Genomic DNA, 17,354 nt, shown 5'->3' with positions numbered 1-17,354 from the left:
CTGGTCTCCTGCCTGCCCTGAGAACTCTGACAGAACTTTGGCAAAGCTGCAGGGGCACACTTGATACGGACTTCCCCGACTTGGCCGTCAGAGGAGGAATGGGACACGACACCAAGCTTGGTTGACTCGCCCAAAGCCCCGCACCAGGAGGCTGAAGCAGACCCCAACCCACACAAACAGACGCTGAAGAGGGAGACTCTCTGCAGCAACACAGGCGTTCATTGCATGTATCCAGTCCAGGGGCCCTAATTTGAGGACCCCTGATTTAGTGCAATATAAAAAATGCAAATAATTTTTCTGGGGACCACCAAAATTTTCTCGCGGACCACCAGTAGTCCACGGACCACCGGTTGGTGACTACTGCCCTATGACTAAGTGTTGCACCTTAGAATTCTTGATGAATGTATCTTTTCTTTTATGTACACTGAGAGCTTTTGCACTAAGACCAATTCCTTATGTGTCCAATCACACTTGGCCAGAGGTGGGTTTCAGCAGGTTCTGACCAGTTCTGAAGAACCGGTAACAGAAATTTTGAGTAGTTCGGAGAACCGGTAGTAAAAACTCTGACTGGCCCCGCCCCCATCTATTCTCTGCCTCTCGAGTCCCAGCTGATCCGGAGGAAATGGGGATTTTGCAGTATCCTTTCCCTGGAGTGGGGTGGGAATGGAGATTTTACAGTCTCCTTCCCAAGCCACACCCACCAAGCCATGCCACGCCCACCAAGCCACACCCACAGAACCGGTAGTAAAACGTTTTAAAACCCACCACTGCACTTGGCCAATAAAAAATTCTATTCTATTCTATTCTATTCTATTCTATTCTATTCTATTCTATTCTATTCTATTCTATTCTATTCTATTCTATTCTATTTCTCCTTCCACTTATGACTGTATGACTGTAACTTTGTTGTTGTATCCTTATGATTTATATTGATATTGTTTCCTGATTGCTTATTTGTACCTTATGACGATCATTAAGTGTTGCACTTTAGGATTCTTGGTGAACATATTTTTTCTTTTATGTACACTGAGAGCATAGGCACCAAGCAAAGCTGGCTGAGGAATTCTGGGAGTTGAAGTCCACAAGTTTTAAAGTTGCCAAGATTTGGACACCCCTGGTTTAGGAAATGGATCAGGTGGCCAAATCAAAGCCAGCCTTTCTCAACCTTGGCAGCCTGAAAATGTAGGGACTTCAACTCCCAGAATTCCCCAGCCAGCAAGACTAGGGAATTCAAGCATTCACAACTCTGCCTAGCATCACATGGACAGAAGAACTAGACAATTGCAAGAAGCAAAAAAAACTTTGCCCAATGCTTGGGATAATTAATAATTATACTGCTAACAACAACAACCAGCAATACTGCTGCCATCCCAACTAAGAAAAAAATTCTAGAAGATAGGAAAATGGATTTAGAAAGGGTGCTTAAAAACAGCAGCAAGCAAACTAACAAGCGTCTACGGCCATACTACCCTGAAAGCGCCCGATCCCGTCTGATCTCGGAAGCTAAGCAGGGTCAGGCCTGGTTAGTACTTGGATGGGAGACCGCCTGGGAATACCGGGTGCTGTAGGCTTTTTTTTATTTAATATTTGATTTATTTATTTAATATTAATAATCGTTTTTTTATTTAATATTTTATTTAAAATTAAAAAAAACTTGTCTCCTGGCTTTTTTAAAAAAAAAATCAATATTTTATTTTAAATTAAAAAAAAAACTTTTACCTCCTTGCTTCCCCTCCCCTCCCCTTCCCCGCCCAGCCTGTCTTTCCAGTTGTCTTGCAATTTGCAGCCCATGCAGAAAAAATGCAAGGGTCCTTTTGCCCCACTGTGAGATCGGGTGGGTGAGAGATCCTTTTTCATCCGCTTGCTTAGGACGGCCCTCCTGGTTTTGCAGGGCAGCGCAGAAATACCGCAGCAGCAGTAGCAAGAGGCATGGAAGGCCTGGGTGCAGGAGATGATAGGTCCCACTTTGTAGTCCTGCTGATTGCTGCAGCAGGGTATGGAGAGGCAGCTTAAAAGCAACAGCAAAAATCTCATTCATTGTCTATGGCCATACTACCCTGAAAGCGCCCGATCCCGTCTGATCTCGGAAGCTAAGCAGGGTCAGGCCTGGTTAGTACTTGGATGGGAGACCGCCTGGGAATACCGGGTGCTGTAGGCTTTTTTTTATTTTAATATTTGATTTATTTATTTAATATTAATAATCGTTTTTTATTTAATATTTTTTTTATTTATTTTTTTAAAAAAACTACTTTTGTCTCCTTGCTTCCCCCTCCCTCCTGGTCCACAGCCTGTCTTCCACTTTTGCTGCAAATTGCAGCTTGTGCAAGAAATGCGAGCGCTACGTTTTCCCCACTCGCTTGGGTGAGATCGAATTTAAGAAGTTTTAACTTAACTTTTCTATGCCAAGTGTAGCTGTACTATGCCAAGTTACTTCAGCTATTTTGAAAAATAGAATAGAATAGAATAGAATAGAATAGAATAGAATAGAATTGAATTCTTTATTGGCTGGCTGGCTGAGAAATTCTGGGAGTTGAAGTCCATAAGTCTTAAAGTTGCCAAGGTTGAGACCCCTGGAGACCCCTAAACTGAGCCCATTGCAAAGGGCTATGGTACATGTTTGGTAGTCCATGCATGTTCTGTGTGTGTTTGTGTGTCTGTGTGTGCATTGCAGGGGGTCATCCCACGCCTGCTGCATGTGCGTGGAATCTGGATTTAACTTGGCTTAAAAGCTTCAGTTCAGCGACCATTCGAAGTTACAACGGAACTGGGGGAAAAAATGGCTCGTGATCACTTCCACACCTAACAACCGTTGCAGCCGCGTGATCAAAATTCAGATGCTCGGAAACTGACTCATACTTACGCCGGTTGTAGTGTCCCGGAGTCATGCGATCACTTTGTGCACTTATACTGCAATGCTCTCTACATGGGGCTCCCCTTGAAGAGCACCAGGAGGCTCCAACTGGTCCAGAATGCAGCTGCGCGGGTAATAGAGGGAGCAACACAATGTTCCCATGTAACACCTCTCCTGCGCAAGCTGCACTGGCTGCCGGTGGTTTTCCGGGTGCAATTCAAGATGTTGGTGATCACCTTTAAAGCGCTCCATGGCATAGGACTGGGTTATTTACGGGACCGCCTGCTGCCACCAATAGCCTCCCACCGACCTGTGCGCTCCCATTGGGAGGGTTTCCTCAGGGTGCCGTCAGTCAAACAATGTCGACTGGCGACCCCCAGGGGCAGGGCCTTCTCTGTGGGGGCACCTGCTCTCTGGAATGAGCTGCCTCCAGGGATACGACAACTCCCTGACCTCCGGACCTTTAAACGCGAGCTTAAGACCTTTTTGTTCCACGGTGCGGGGCTGACCTAACGTAATTTTAAATGTGGGGATTTTATGAGGGTTTTATGATAGTTTAATTTATTGTGGCCAAATTTAGAATCAGTTTTTTAAAATGTTTTAATTTTTGCTAATGTTGTTTTATTCTGGCTGTAATAAGAAGGGCGGTATAGAAATTAAAAAATAAATAAATAAATAAATAAATAAATAAATAAATAAATAAATAAATAAATTAATTTTGCGATCTTTCCGACAAGCAAAGTCAATGGGGCCAAAAGCCATTAACCACTGCGTTAATATTAATTTAACTGTGTTAAATACTGAACAACTGTGGTAAGGAAGTTGGTAAAATGGGGCTAAAACTCACTTAACAAATTTCTCACTTAACCACGGGAATTTTGGGCTCCGTTGTGGTCATAAATCGAGGACTATCTGTACAGATTTCTTTTTAAAAAATTATCATTTATATCCTACGTTTATTAGTTTACAAATAATATGTAGAGTTATATAACTTTTACAGGTAGTCCTTGATTTACAACCACAAGTGGGCCCAATATTTCTGTTGTCTTCCCGCCTGGACTATTGCAATGCTCTCTACTTGGGGCTCCCCTTGAAGAGTACCAGGAGGCTCCAGCTAGTCCAGAATGCGGCTGCGCGGGTGATAGAGGGAGCACCGCATTGCTCCCATATAACACCTATCCTGCGTGGCCTGCACTGGCTGCTGGTAGCCTTCCGGGTGCAATTCAAGGTGTTGGTTGCCACCTTTAAAGCGCTCCATGGCTTAGGACCGGGTTATTTACAAGATCGCCTTCTGCCACCGATAGCCTCCCACCGACCTGTGCGCTCCCACAGAGTGGGCCTGCTCAGGGTGCTGTTGACCAAACAATGTCGGTTGGCGGCCCCCAGGGGGAGAGCCTTCTCTGTGGCGGCACCGGCCCTTTGGAATGAGCTGCCTCCGGGGTTACGCCAACTCCCCGACCTCCGGACCTTCAAACGTGAACTGAAGACTTTATTATTTCATCGTGCGGGACTAGCCTTAATGTAATTTTTAATTGTAATTTTAAATGGGTTTTATGTCGGTCTATGACCGTTTTAGTTGATTCGGCCTACTAAATATTTGTTTTTAATTCTATTTTTTTTTTTTTTTGCATTTATGTCCCGCCCTTCTCCAAAGACTCAGGGCGGCTTACACTATGTCAAGCAATAGTCTTCATCCATTTGTATATTATATACAAAGTCAACTTATTGCCCCCAACAATCTGGGTCCTCATTTTACCTACCTTATAAAGGATGGAAGGCTGAGTCAACCTTGGGCCTGGTGGGACTTGAACCTGCAATATTGCAAGCAGTTGCTGTTAATAATAGGCTGTGTTTTAATATGGCTGTAAACGGCCCTGAGTCCTTCGGGAGAAGGGCGGTATAGAAATTAAATTATAAATAAATAAATAAATAAATAAAAGCGAGACAGTTGCCCCATTTTATGACCTGTCTTGCCACAGTTGTTAAGTGAATCACTGCAGTTGTTAAAGGAGTAACACGGTTGTTAAGTGAATCGGGCTTTTCCCATCGGCATTCCTCGACAGAACGTCGCAAAAGGGGATCACATGACCCCGGGACACTGCAACCGTCATAAAATAGGAGTCAGTTGCCAAGCATCTGAATTTTGGTTACATGACCATGCGGATGCTACAATGGTCGTAAGTGTGAAAAATGGTCATAAGTCACTTTTTTCAGTGCGGCTGTAACTTTGAATGGTCACTAAACAAACTGTTGTCAGTTGAGGATTCTCTGTATAAGTTTTATAAGTAACTCATAGAGGACTGATGATGTTACCTAGTTTGGGTAATGAAACGTTTTTAAGGAAACAACCAACCTCAGAAAGCACAAAAGGACCCCGGACAAATAACACAAGGTGGCAAGTATATCCAACACACTTCCTCCTCCTCAGGGGTGAAATGCTCCTGGTTCGGACCGGATCGCCCGATCTGGTAGCGATGGCAGTGGGTGGTTCGGAGAACAGGTAGCAAAAATCCCTGCCCCCCACCATGCCCAGCTGAGTCGCGCGATCATCAGAGGTTTTTTTTTTTTACTTTTAAAAGCATTTTTTCTTCCGCCGAAAAAATGCTTTTAAAAGTTTTTTTAAAAAAAACCCTCTGATGATCACGCGGCTCAGCTGGGATCATCAGAACCCTTTAAAAGGGCCTCTGGTGTCTCAGCAGACTAAAGCAGTCTGTTATTAACAGCAGCTGCTTGCAATTACTGCAGGTTCTAGTCCCACCAGGCCCAAGGTTGACTCAGCCTTCCATCCTTTATAAGGTAGGTAAAATGAGGACCCAGATTGTTGGGGGGCAATAAAAGTTGACTTTGTACATAATATACAAATGGATGAGGACTATTGCTTAACACAGTGTAAGCCGCCCTGAGTCTTCGGGATATAAATTCAAATTAAAAAAAAAAAAAAAAGCTTTTTCCCTCTGGCGATCCCAGCTGAGTTGCCTGATCATCAGAGGCTTTTAAAAGCATTTTTTTTTACAACCTCTTCGGCCAGAGGTTGTAGGAAAAATGCTTTTAAAGGTTAAAAAAAAAAAAAGTTGGCCCCGCCCACCCAGTCACATTACCCACCCACCCCCACCAAGCCACGCCCACACAACCGGTAGTAACAAATTTTACATTTCACCCCTGCTCCCCCTCCTATTTCCCCCAAAACAACAACCCTGTGAGGTGAGTTGGGCTGACAAGAGAATGACCCAAAGTCATCTAGTCAGCTTTAATGGCTAAGACAGGACTCATGCTTTCCAGCCTTTATTTACTTATGAATTAAATGTATATACTGCTGGTCTCCATGAGAACATGTCCAGCTGGGGGAATTCTGGGAGTTGAAGTCCGCATCTCTTCAGGTTGCCAAGGTTGAAAATGCCCTACGCCAGGGATGTCCAAACTTGGCCCTTTGAAGAGTGGTGGACTTCAACTCCCAGAATTCCCCAGCCAGCAACTTGCACATATTTATAGCTCATGCTGGCTGGGGAATTCTGGGAGTTGAAGTCCGCATCTCTTCAGGTTGCCAAGGTTGAAAATGCCCTACGCTAAGGAAGAAGGGAACTCCTTTAAAGCAGGGGTCTCCAACCTTGGCAACTTTAAGCCTGGTGGACTTCAACTCCCAGAATTCCTCAGCCAGCTTTGCTGGCTGGGGCATTCTGGGAGTTGAAGTCCTCCAGGCTTAAAGTTGCCAAGGTTGGAGACCCCTCATCTGTCTGACAAGTAAAAGAAATATATTTAAACCTTGGAGATCCCTGCTTTAAAGGTTCATTTCTGAAAACCAGAAGATGGCAGTCTTGGATTGGAGAACTCCTACCTTCAAATCCTGCTCCCCCCCCCCCCAACTCTTAATCTTCTGAGGCAGTCCAGGAAAAAAAAGGAACATATTCCTGTTGTCAGCAATGGTTGGGAAAAGGGGAGGTCTAATTCATAGGGCTTGTTCCCACTAATTCATACAAGTATTCCGCAGGAACAGAGGAGGGATGCAGATAATCATTTCTGCCATCACACCCTGCCTAGGAGAAAGCAGCTGTAGGGCAGTGGTGAAATCCAATTTTTTTTTTACTACCGGTTCTGCGGGCGTGGCTTGGTGGGCATGGCAGAGGAAGGATACTGGAAAATCCCCATTCCCACCCCCCTCCTGGTGGAAGGATACTGCAAAATTCCCATTTCCACCCCACTCCTAGGGGGAAGGATATTGCAAAATCTCCACTCCCACCTCACTCTAGGTCCAGCCAGAGGTGGCATTTGCCGGTTCTCCGAACTTATCAAAACTTCCGCTACCGGTTCTCCAGAACCTGTCAGAACCTGCTGGATTTCACCCCTGCTATTGGGTTTACAATGTGCCCAACATCCAGAGAAGAGATTGGACAGCCATTTGGTGTAGGCAGGGCAGGGGTCTCTAAATATTAGCTTTGCTGGCTGGGGCATTCTGGGAGTTGAAGTCCTCCAGGCTTAAAGTTGCCAAGGTTGGAGACCCCTGATCTGTCTGACAAGTAAAAGAAATATATTTAAATCTTCTGCAGGTCCAAATCTTTTCTCAAACACTTTTTGAGACACTGTTGGTCATTCTGCCAATGCAAACTATTCTTATCAGGATCCCTTGTGTAATTACCTTTGTACTTATCTTTGCCGATCAACTTGTCCGCAAATACCGAATGGAACAATCCAAGGTGATCCATCAATAACAGCCCACTCCAACCAATAGCCCAGCCAAAGTATCTGCAAGGGGTTCAAAAAAGTCAAGATGGTGGTTATAACAGGCAACTGAAGCTCGACCCCCTTTTTTACATGACCTGGGGTTTTTTCCCCCCCGAATGTAAAAAGGGCGGAGCTTCAATCCCACGTTTGTGGCCGCCATCTTGACTTTCTTGACCACATCCTTGCGCATAACACCGAACCCAGCACCAAATTGACAGCAGACCTAGAGAGCTGAGGAACACAACAAGCCACAGTTAAAAGTGGGAAGGGGGAGAAGAAGATAAAGTTCCTGCCGCAATTTTTCCTTTTGGGAATTATAACGGATTGTACAATGACTGAGACTAAATTGATCTTGAACTTAATAACAGCAGCAAGGCTGTTGATTGGACAATATTGGAAGAAGAAAGAGTTACCTACAATAGAAGAATGGATATTGAAAGTTACTAACTTGGCTGAGATGGCTAAAATCTCAGCCTTTTTGAAAGATATTTAATTGAATGGAAAAAATGGATTGATTATTTACAAAACAGATATCAGATTAAGAGATATCAGATTGCCTTTGAATAATTAGGATGTATTATTTTATATAATGGGGGGGTTAGGAAATGAAAAGATTTGGATGAGGTTAATTGGATTAGAAGGGAAAATTTTATTCTATGTTTGGTTTATGTATAACAATACCTTGTGATTGACCCGGGAAGCCGGGGGTGAAGGGAGGGGGGAAGGGGGTTTTGCTGGGGGTGGGGGAAAGGGAAAAATGTTTTTGTTTGTTAAAACTTTCTCAATAAAAAAAAAAGTGGGAGGGGGGAGTCAGAATAATAACATCTGGTTGAGATGAGATGGCAGAGCAGGTTTGCTAATAAACTAGAATTGTTTCTTTTAGTTGCAAAATCATGTCTGACCCATCGCGACCCCATGGACAACGTTCCTCCAGGTCTTCTTATCCTCTACCATCCTCTGGAGTCCATTTAAACTCACGCCGACTGCTTCAGTGACTCCATCCAGCCACCTCGTTCTCTGTCGTCCCCTTCTTCTTTTGCCCTCAATCGTTCCCAGCATTAGGCTCTTCTCCAGTGAGTCCTTCCTTCTCATTAGGTGGCCAAAGCATTTCAGTTTCTTCTTCAGGATCTGGCCTTCTAAAGAGCAGGCAGGGTTGATCTCCTCTAGGACTGACCGGTTTGACTGCCTTGCAGTCCAAGGGACTCGCAGGCGTCTTCTCCAGCACCAGAGTTCAAAGGCCTCGATTCTTTGGCGCTCAGCCTTTCTTATGGTCCAACTTTCACAACCATGCATTGCAACTGGGAAAACCATCGCCTTGACTCTAAATAAATAAACAAACTAGAATAGGAAATGGCTATGGTGGGAGGCAGGGGACGATGGGAACTGGAGCCCCATTATGTCTGGAGGATCTTAACGCAGTTATTTCGAAAGAACATCCCATCGGCCTTTGTCATAGTTATACCAGATCATCTTAGCTTCTTCTCCAGAGATGATATTCAACTGGTTCATACCGGTTCAGACAAACCGGTAGCGGAGATGGGTCCGCCTGCCCACCTGCCTCAGCTCTCTGCCGTCCTATTTAGGCATGTTTTTGAGGCCGGGCGCATGCGCGGAAGGTGTGTGCATACATGAAGAGAGTGTGTGCGCGCGGGGCGAAGCAGTGCTAAGAATATTGGAAAGCCGCTGCTCTTCTTCTCCATCTTAAAACCCGTCTCATTCATCCATTCTCTTTGATCTTGTGGCTTCATATTATTTGCTCACATCTTTGTCTTCCGATTATTAATCCTGAAACCTGCTAATGCCCCAAATTCTTTTAATTTACTCATTAAAAACTCGATTCCCTTTAAAGGGCCTACGACGGAAACCAGAACAAAGTCATCCCTAAAAAAAAAATCTCTTAACTCGTCTGACTCTTTTTTTATATATATATATAAAAATCTTTACGCTCAGCCTCCTCTCATCTCGCTTCATGTCTTTATTCAATATTTCAAGAATTAAGACTAACCAAAAGAGGGGAAAGTGGGCAACCTCGTTTTTTTGGTGTCTTTTTGGATCTCTCATGATCTGGTTGAAATCTCTGTGGCCGTTATTTGTGCCATTGCTGGAAGAAATGTCCATCTCAGGGCCTCTGGTGGCTCAACAGACTGGAGGCTGCAGTTAGTCCAGAATGCAGCTGCGCGGGTGATAGAGGGAGCTTCGCGTAGCTCCCACGTAACACCACTCCTGCGCAGACTGCACTGGCTACCTGTGGCCTTTCGGGTGCACTTTAAGGTGTTGGTTACTACCTTTAAAGCGCTCCATGGCTTAGGGCCTGGGTACTTATGGGACCGCCTGCTGTTACCTCATGCCTCCCACCGACCCGTACGCTCACACAGAGAGGGACTTCTCAGGGTGCCGTCCGCCAAGCAATGTCGGCTGGCGGCCCCCAGGGGAAGGTCCTTCTCTGTGGGGGCTCCCACACTTTGGAACGAACTTCCCCCGGGCTTACGCCTAATACCTGACCTCCGGACTTTCCGCCGCGAACTGAAGACACATCTTTTCATTCGCGCGGGGCTGGCTTAAATTTTAAATTTTAAATTACATAAATTTTATCGATTTTAAATTTTTTACTAATTTTAAATGGGGTTTTGGTTTTTATAAATTCTTAAAGTTCTAGGCTGATTATAATAAGTTTTTTAACTTGCATTTTAAATTTGTATACTGTAGTGTCTGTATTTTATTGTTGCCTGTACACCGCCCTGAGTCCTTCGGGAGAAGGGCAGTATAAAAATCAAATAAATAAATAAATAAATAATAAATGCAGTCTGTTATTAACAGCAGCTGCCTGCAATTACTGCAGGTTCTAGTCCCACCAGGCCCAAGGTTGACTCAGCCTTCCATCCTTTATAAGGTAGGTAAAATGAGGACCCAGATTGTTGGGGGCAATAAGTTGACTTTGTATATAATATACAAATGGATGAAGACTATTGCTAACACAATGTAAGCCGCCCTGAGTCTTCGGATAAGGGTGGGATATAAATGCAGAAAAAAAAAATCTAGGTTCAGTTCCGAGTGGGGAAGAAATACACTGGAAACATGGAGGCTGCTTGGAAAGATGGTTTTTAACGGTGGACAGGACCACATGGTTTGAGGTCCTGGGGGAAAAATGGGCAGAGATGCTGAGAGTGCCTGGGTTTTATGCCCTCTCTGGGCTTTTGAATTTGAGCTCGTATTCTGGTTGGTTGTTAGACTCCCATGGGGCCATACAGGGGCAACTTTGTAGGTTGTCTGTGTCCCAGGCTTGGTTGACTCTTGCTGGGTGATGATGTAATGAAAGGGTTTGGCCAATTCCTACTATGGCTGTGCCTGAAGGAGGTAGATCTTTGTTATGTAGAATAGACTGCCCCAGGCCTTAATGGCTCATTGACAAAGTTGGTGGCGGGGGTGAGTTTCTGCTTCCCTTTTAGGGGAAATATTCTGCCCTTTTAATATTTCCTGAAATATCCCATTTTCCTAGGAGAGGGGTGGGTGCTAACTTCCTACACCGTCTTCAATTTCCGCATGTGAGAGTCCCTTTCAGAGGTTGTTGTGGCTCAGCGGTTGTGTTGCTTGCTGGGCTCCCAGATTTCTGAAGTTGCTTCCCAGGAGTTGTCTTGGCGGGGTGGATGGGTGCTGGGCTCGGTTTTCTCTTCATTTTAAATTCTGTGGAGACTTTTTTTGCCCCCTTCCCCTGTTCACCAGGTTTTTAATGAGAGGATCTGAGCGCTTTATTGTCAAATTTCATCTGAGTTTTTAACGTTTTATGTTAAGGTTTCGTTCGCGGCGTGCAACGTGCTCCAGACTAGGAAAGGAAGTTATGTCTCAATAAAATAAAGTAATATAAATACGCAGACGGAGCAAATGGAATGGTCTTTCTTGTTTTTTCTTTTCCTGGTGCCGGAAGGAGATGGGGGTAGGCTGTGAGAGAGGATTCAGCACCGACAGCTTTGGAAGACAAATAATTCTGAGAAGTCAAATTTCAGAATTGTCAGAAAATCCCTGGACGAGGATCGACAAAGATCACGACTTGATCCTTGTAGATCAGGGGTGCCAAACTCAATTTCATTGAGGGCCGCATCAGGGCTTTGGTTGACCTTGAGGGAGCGGGTGGGCGTGGCCAGCTGGGTGGGCGTGGCCAGCTTGACGCCACTCCCTTGTTGTGACCCAGGCCCGTGCAGTTATTATTAGACACAATCAGTCCTAAACAAACATATTTTATTAGAAAAAGCTGAGAATTACTTCATTCTCAGCTTATTCCAAATTAAGTCCAAAACAAAGTCCTTTGGCCTTATCGCAAACTTTTGCCTTCTTTGGCACCCTGCCAAAGGCTTTTCTTGGCAAGAACCCCACCAAGTTCAGAAACAGGAGACAAGAAACAATTGTAGAATAGAATAGAATAGAATAGAATAGAATAGAATAGAATTTATTGGCCAAGTGTGATTGGACACACAAGGAATTTGTCATGGTGCATATGTTCTCAGTGTACATAAAAGAAAAGATACGTTCATCAAGGTTGCTTTCCTACAAAGGGCCCAAGAGCCTTTGCTACTCTTTTAAGCCTTATGGGAGGGGCCAGTCATCTCCTGGCCTTACTCCCAAGCTGTCCTTTTTGCTTTAGCTGCTTTTGCCTTCTTTGCATGTGTGCACTAGGAACAGGCTCCTCCTGTTCCTCTGCCTATCTGCTGTCCACCTCTGGTGGCTCCGGAGTCCAGATGGCTCTGGCCCCATCACTGCCTCCAACATAGAGCCCTCATCTGGGCCTTCCCCTGACTCCAGGACAATTGTCCTCCCCAGCCACCTCACTGTCCGACTTGTCTGCCAGCTCCGCAGGCTGCTGGCGGACCACAACATCCCCAAACTGCTGGCATGTTTCTTTTTTGCATTGTGTGGACTGGACCAAAGCCACACTGGCCCGATATTTACTCTTCACATTGGGTAGACCGGGCCAAAGTGACGCAGGCCGACCTTTTACATTTTCCAGGACGGCCCTGCGTGCTGGATCCAACCACATCGTGTACCAGATCTGGCCCACGTGCCTTGTGTTTGACTCCCGTGAAGGCAAGTTGTTCCACTGATCATTTGTTCTAACTTGTCAGGAAATTTCTCCTTAGTTCTAGGTTGCTTCTCTCCTTGATTAGTTTCCATCCATTTGTTTCTTCTCTTGCTTTCTGGTGCTTTGGAAAATCAGTTGACTCCCTCTTCTTTGTGGCAGCCCCTCAAATATTTGAACACTGCTATCATGCCCCCTTTAGTCCTTCCAGTCCTAGAATGAGCTGTTCTAGGATGTAACTCTAGGATGCCAAAAAATCCAATACTTGTCATAAACCAGCAAGTCATAAAAAGGTCGTCCATCCCCACCCCCTTTTTGCAGAGAATCCACTTGTATTACTCCCAGAAATTGTGAGGGACTGTTGTGTCTTGCCCGCCCTCAGAGCAGCCGGGGCCTTCTTACCTGCTCCCCAACACTGAGGAATGTATGCCTTCCGGCCCAAGTCCTGGCTCCATGCCCCCACAAACTGCAGAAGAAGGAGCATCTCCCTGCCCCAGCCCTGACTCCATGCCCAGGCAAACGGAGCAGCTAGACCCCTCCCCCTCCTCCACAGCAGGTGAGCCTGAGGAGGGTTTACTCCCAAGAACAGCTGATTGGAGTGACCCTCGCATCAGAAGATTGGAGAGGCGGAGGCAACAGAGGGAAGGGAGGGGCAGGCCTTAATGAGTGCTGAGTCATGGAGCCACACCCCATGGCCTATATAAAGGAGCTACTTTCTGGCAGTCTCTGAGTCAGGCAAAAGTCAAACTTATCTTGCTGAAGTCACTTACTGGTCTCCTGCCTGCTCTGAGGACTTTGCTAGGACTTTGGGCAGAGCTGCAGAGGCAAGCCTGATTCGGATTTCCCGGACCCAGCCGTCAGCGGAGGAGTGGGACACGACAGGGACGCTCTGCTGTCCATCTTTCAGTTATATTGGCAGATGCTCAGCCAGAGACGCTAAGAAGATCTGACATTTCCAGTTTCAAAACATAGATCTCCATGCCAGCTTGAGCGGGCATGTTTTTTCATATGTCGACCTCATATAGTATTTGTACTCTTGGTTGAATTGGCAACGATTCCCTTCCTACCAGGAGTGAAATGCTCCCAGTTCAGACCGGATCGCCCGATCTGGTAGCAATGGCAGCGGGTGGTTCGGAGAACCGGTAGCAAAAATCCCTGCCCCCCCCATGCCCAGCTGAGCCGCGCGATCATCAGAGGGTTTTTGTTTTACTTTTAAAAGCATTTTTTCTTCGGCCGAAAAAATGCTTTTAAAAGTTTAGGAAAAAAGCCTCTGATGATCGCGTGGCTCAGCTGGGATTGTCAGAACCCTTGCAAAGCATTTTTTTCTACAGCCTCTTCAGCCGTGGAATTCTGGGAATTCTACCCATCTTAAGGTTGCTGAGGTTGAAAAATACCACTGTAGGAGGAGGGTAGGCAAATGTGAAAAATGAAATGAAATGTTAAGAAATGTCATACGTCTAGCATAATAACCCAATTGTTAGAGCTAGCTGGCAAATAATCCAGAACAGGCTGGCCTGGTCAAATTAGTTCCCTTTGGCAAGGAAACCCTGCTGTAGGAATTTGCTCACCTAACAAGAAAATTGGTATGGTTATTCGCTTATTAAACAGGTTCATTGAGAAAGAAGGAGATACAAAACAGTCCTGTGGTCCCATCGCTGGGAGGCCTAAGTGGGAGGGGAGGAATTTGGATCATTTAATTTGCTGGAATTAAGGATCATGCTACCGCATTATTCTATTCATCCAACAATAGGAGCTAGATCTGATTCAAGGAGGACCAGGTAGTGTCTTTTCCGCTTGGTTTGTTATGTGAATCCCTTGATTTGTGGATCAGTGGATCAACACAGGCACATCTCTGTCTTCAGAGTGCCTGCCTCCTTGAACTCGCCTCTTCCTGGGCTTCCAGTCCCCTTTCTCATCACAGTCTCAGCGATTCCCGTTCAACCTGTTCCTTGTTGACTCATAAACCTTCGTTTCGGACCGTTGTTTGTTCTTCGGCTGTTTCCTAGGTAGCTCCTGATAAGATTGGTGGATTGATTTCCAAAATCGGAGTCATGTGAAAGAAAAAGGGAGAGAAGGGGGATGAAGGAGAAGGAGGAATATCAGGAGTGGGTTTTCAATATTCTTACTACTGGTTCGCTGCGCGTGTGCGCCTTCAAAACATACGCCCGGCCTTCTGTACACGCACTTTGCTTGCTTGTGTGCCTTCCGTGCATGCGCCTGGCCTCGGAAACGTGCCTAAATACGACGGCATGGAGCCAGAAAAAGTGGGCGGGCCCACATGTAATTTCCGCTACCAGTTCGCCTGAACCAGCACGAACCAGCTGAGGAACATGTTTTAGTCAGGGGTGAAATCCAGTTGGTTCTGACAGGTTCTGGAGAACTGGTAGCAGAAATTTTGAGTAGTTCAGAGAACTAGCAAATACCACCTCTGGCTGGCCCCAGAGTGGGGTGGGAATGGAGATTTTGCAGTATCCTTCCCCTGGAGTGGGATGGGAATGGGGATTTTGAAGCTTCCTTCCCCTGGAGTGGGGAGGGAATGGAGATTTTGCAGTATCCTTCCCCTGGAGTGGGATGGGAATGGGGATTTTGAAGCTTCCTTCCCCTGGAGTGGGGAGGGAATGGAGATTTTGCAGTATCCTTCCCCTGCCACGCCCACCAAGCCGGTAGTAAAATAATTTGGATTTCACCATTGGTCTTAGTATAGAGTTTTTGCAACCTTGGCAACTTTAAGATGCGTGAACTTCAACTCCCAGAATTCCCCAGCTGGAAATGTACTTACCTTTGCTACCGGTTCAGAAATGTGACTGCATGCACCTCTTCTGAGCATGTGCAGAGGGTCAAAAATGGGATGTAATGACGTCATGGTGGGTTGGCAGAGCCTCCCACTGCAGGCGCTACTGGTTCACACGAGTCGGATAGATCCGGATGGATTTCACCACTGCCGGCTGTGGAATTCTGGGAGTTGAGGTCCACATGTTTTAAAGTCCCCAGTTAAGAAACCCTGTCTTAGAATGCAAAAATGATCTAGTCCCCCGGGACAGAAAGAACCTTGTAGCAAGAGATACACGAAAAAATGGAGAGACCACATTGCAACGAGATGGGTGTTGTAGTCTTTGCAAGAGGAAAAGAGCCAAACTGGACAAGAACAACTCTACATGCTATCGATTCTGGAGCCTGTGCTCACACACAACATGCTTCATCTGGTTTCCAGTTCAACCATTTCCTGGCTTTGCATAGTATGGGAAACCATAACTGAATAGAAAGATAACGGGCTTGCTGCACCTGGCACATACAAACACACACACTCCACAACTGAGGTTAACACTGTCCAAGCTGGATAATTTAGGTGAACGCAGTACCTGGGACTTGAACGAACTCAGCAAAAGGTTTTAGGCAGGGGTGAAATGCTCCCGGTTCTGACCGGATTGTGCGATCCGGTAGCGATGGGGGCAGGTAGTTAGGAGAACCGGTAGCAAAAATCCCTGCCCCCCCACGCCTCGCTGTTCCTCTTCTCTGTCCCTGAAGCTCTTGGTGGTGATATAGCTGCAAACGGCCTAAAATGATTGGCCTGACACTTCAAAGGGCCGCACTACAGCTGATCAGTGCTGTAGGCGGTTAGTAGACCGGTGCCTCTATTTTTAAAAAAGGTAGACCAGTGCCTCCCAAAACAAGGCAATTGGTAGACCGGTGCCTCTATTTTTAAAAAAGGTAGACCAGTGCCTCCCAAAACAAGGCAATTGGTAGACCGGTGTCTCTATTTTTAAAAAAGGTAGACCAGTGCCTCCCAAAACAAGGCAATTGGTAGACCGGTGCCTCTATTTTTAAAGAAGGTAGACCGATGCCTGCCATAAAAAGGCACTTGGTAGACCTGTGCCTCCCAAAAAAAGGCAATTAGTAGACCGGTGCCTCTATTTTTAAAGAAGGTAGACCAGTGCCTCCCAAAACAAGGCAATTGGTAGACCGGTGCCTCTATTTTTAAAGAAGGTAGCCAGTGCCCCCCAAAACAAGGCAATTGGTAGACCGGGGCCTCTATTTTTAAAGAAGGTAGACTGGGGCCTCTCAGTAAAAGGCAATTGGTAGACTGGGGCCTCTATTTTTAAAGAAGGTAGAAGAGGTGCCTCCCAAGTTTTGTATGCTTTATTATTTTTATTATTTATTATTATTGACCACGCCCATTCAGTCACCTGACCACCAAGCCACGCCCACCAATTAAGCCACGCCCACAGAACCGGTAGGGAAATTTTTTTAGATTTCACCCCTGGTTTTAGGGAAATCTAGACAACGTGGTGAGCAGGAAAGGAGTCGCCTCAGTGCAATCCTCTCAAATAGAAATGAGGGAGATAGTTTTAAAGACCCGTTAGATGCAAGCTGAAAGGAAATTGAATCTGATAGCTGGGAAATTGCCAGCTCTTCCATTCCTTAAATAATCGGAACATGGGCTTCTCCCCTCCTACCACAAGCTTAGGATAGTGTTTGAGTGGTAGAAGAAGAGCCGTAAGGCCAGGGCTAAACCTCAATTTGACTTGAATAGTTTGCAATCCGCTGAAAATGAAAAACAGCGAATGTGGTTACTCGCCTGTCTTCAATTGTATTCAAAGGAAGGGATAAGGCATTGGGGATGCTGGGCACAAATTTGGCTTTTTATTTGATACATCCCGAAGCTAAATCGGCTTCCCGGAGCCTGAAATAGCAGCAATAGCATTTAGACTTATATACAAC

General features: G+C 45.7%; 2 non-coding genes across 2 annotated transcripts; both read left to right on the top strand.

The window, feature by feature from the left end:
- The first annotated feature begins 1,452 nt into the window (after positions 1 to 1,452).
- Positions 1,453 to 1,571, top strand: LOC131201511 (5S ribosomal RNA). The gene has a single exon (XR_009155878.1). It is a non-coding gene; the product is annotated as a 5S ribosomal RNA (ribosomal RNA).
- Positions 1,572 to 2,039: 468 nt separating this feature from the next.
- On the top strand, positions 2,040 to 2,158 carry LOC131201554 (5S ribosomal RNA). Its single transcript, XR_009155919.1, has one exon. It is a non-coding gene; the product is annotated as a 5S ribosomal RNA (ribosomal RNA).
- The last annotated feature ends 15,196 nt before the right edge of the window (positions 2,159 to 17,354 follow it).

The sequence above is a fragment of the Ahaetulla prasina genome, chromosome 6 (genome assembly GCF_028640845.1).
Source record: "Ahaetulla prasina isolate Xishuangbanna chromosome 6, ASM2864084v1, whole genome shotgun sequence".
Lineage (NCBI taxonomy): Eukaryota > Metazoa > Chordata > Lepidosauria > Squamata > Colubridae > Ahaetulla > Ahaetulla prasina.
This window is presented reverse-complemented; position numbering and strand designations above follow the sequence as displayed.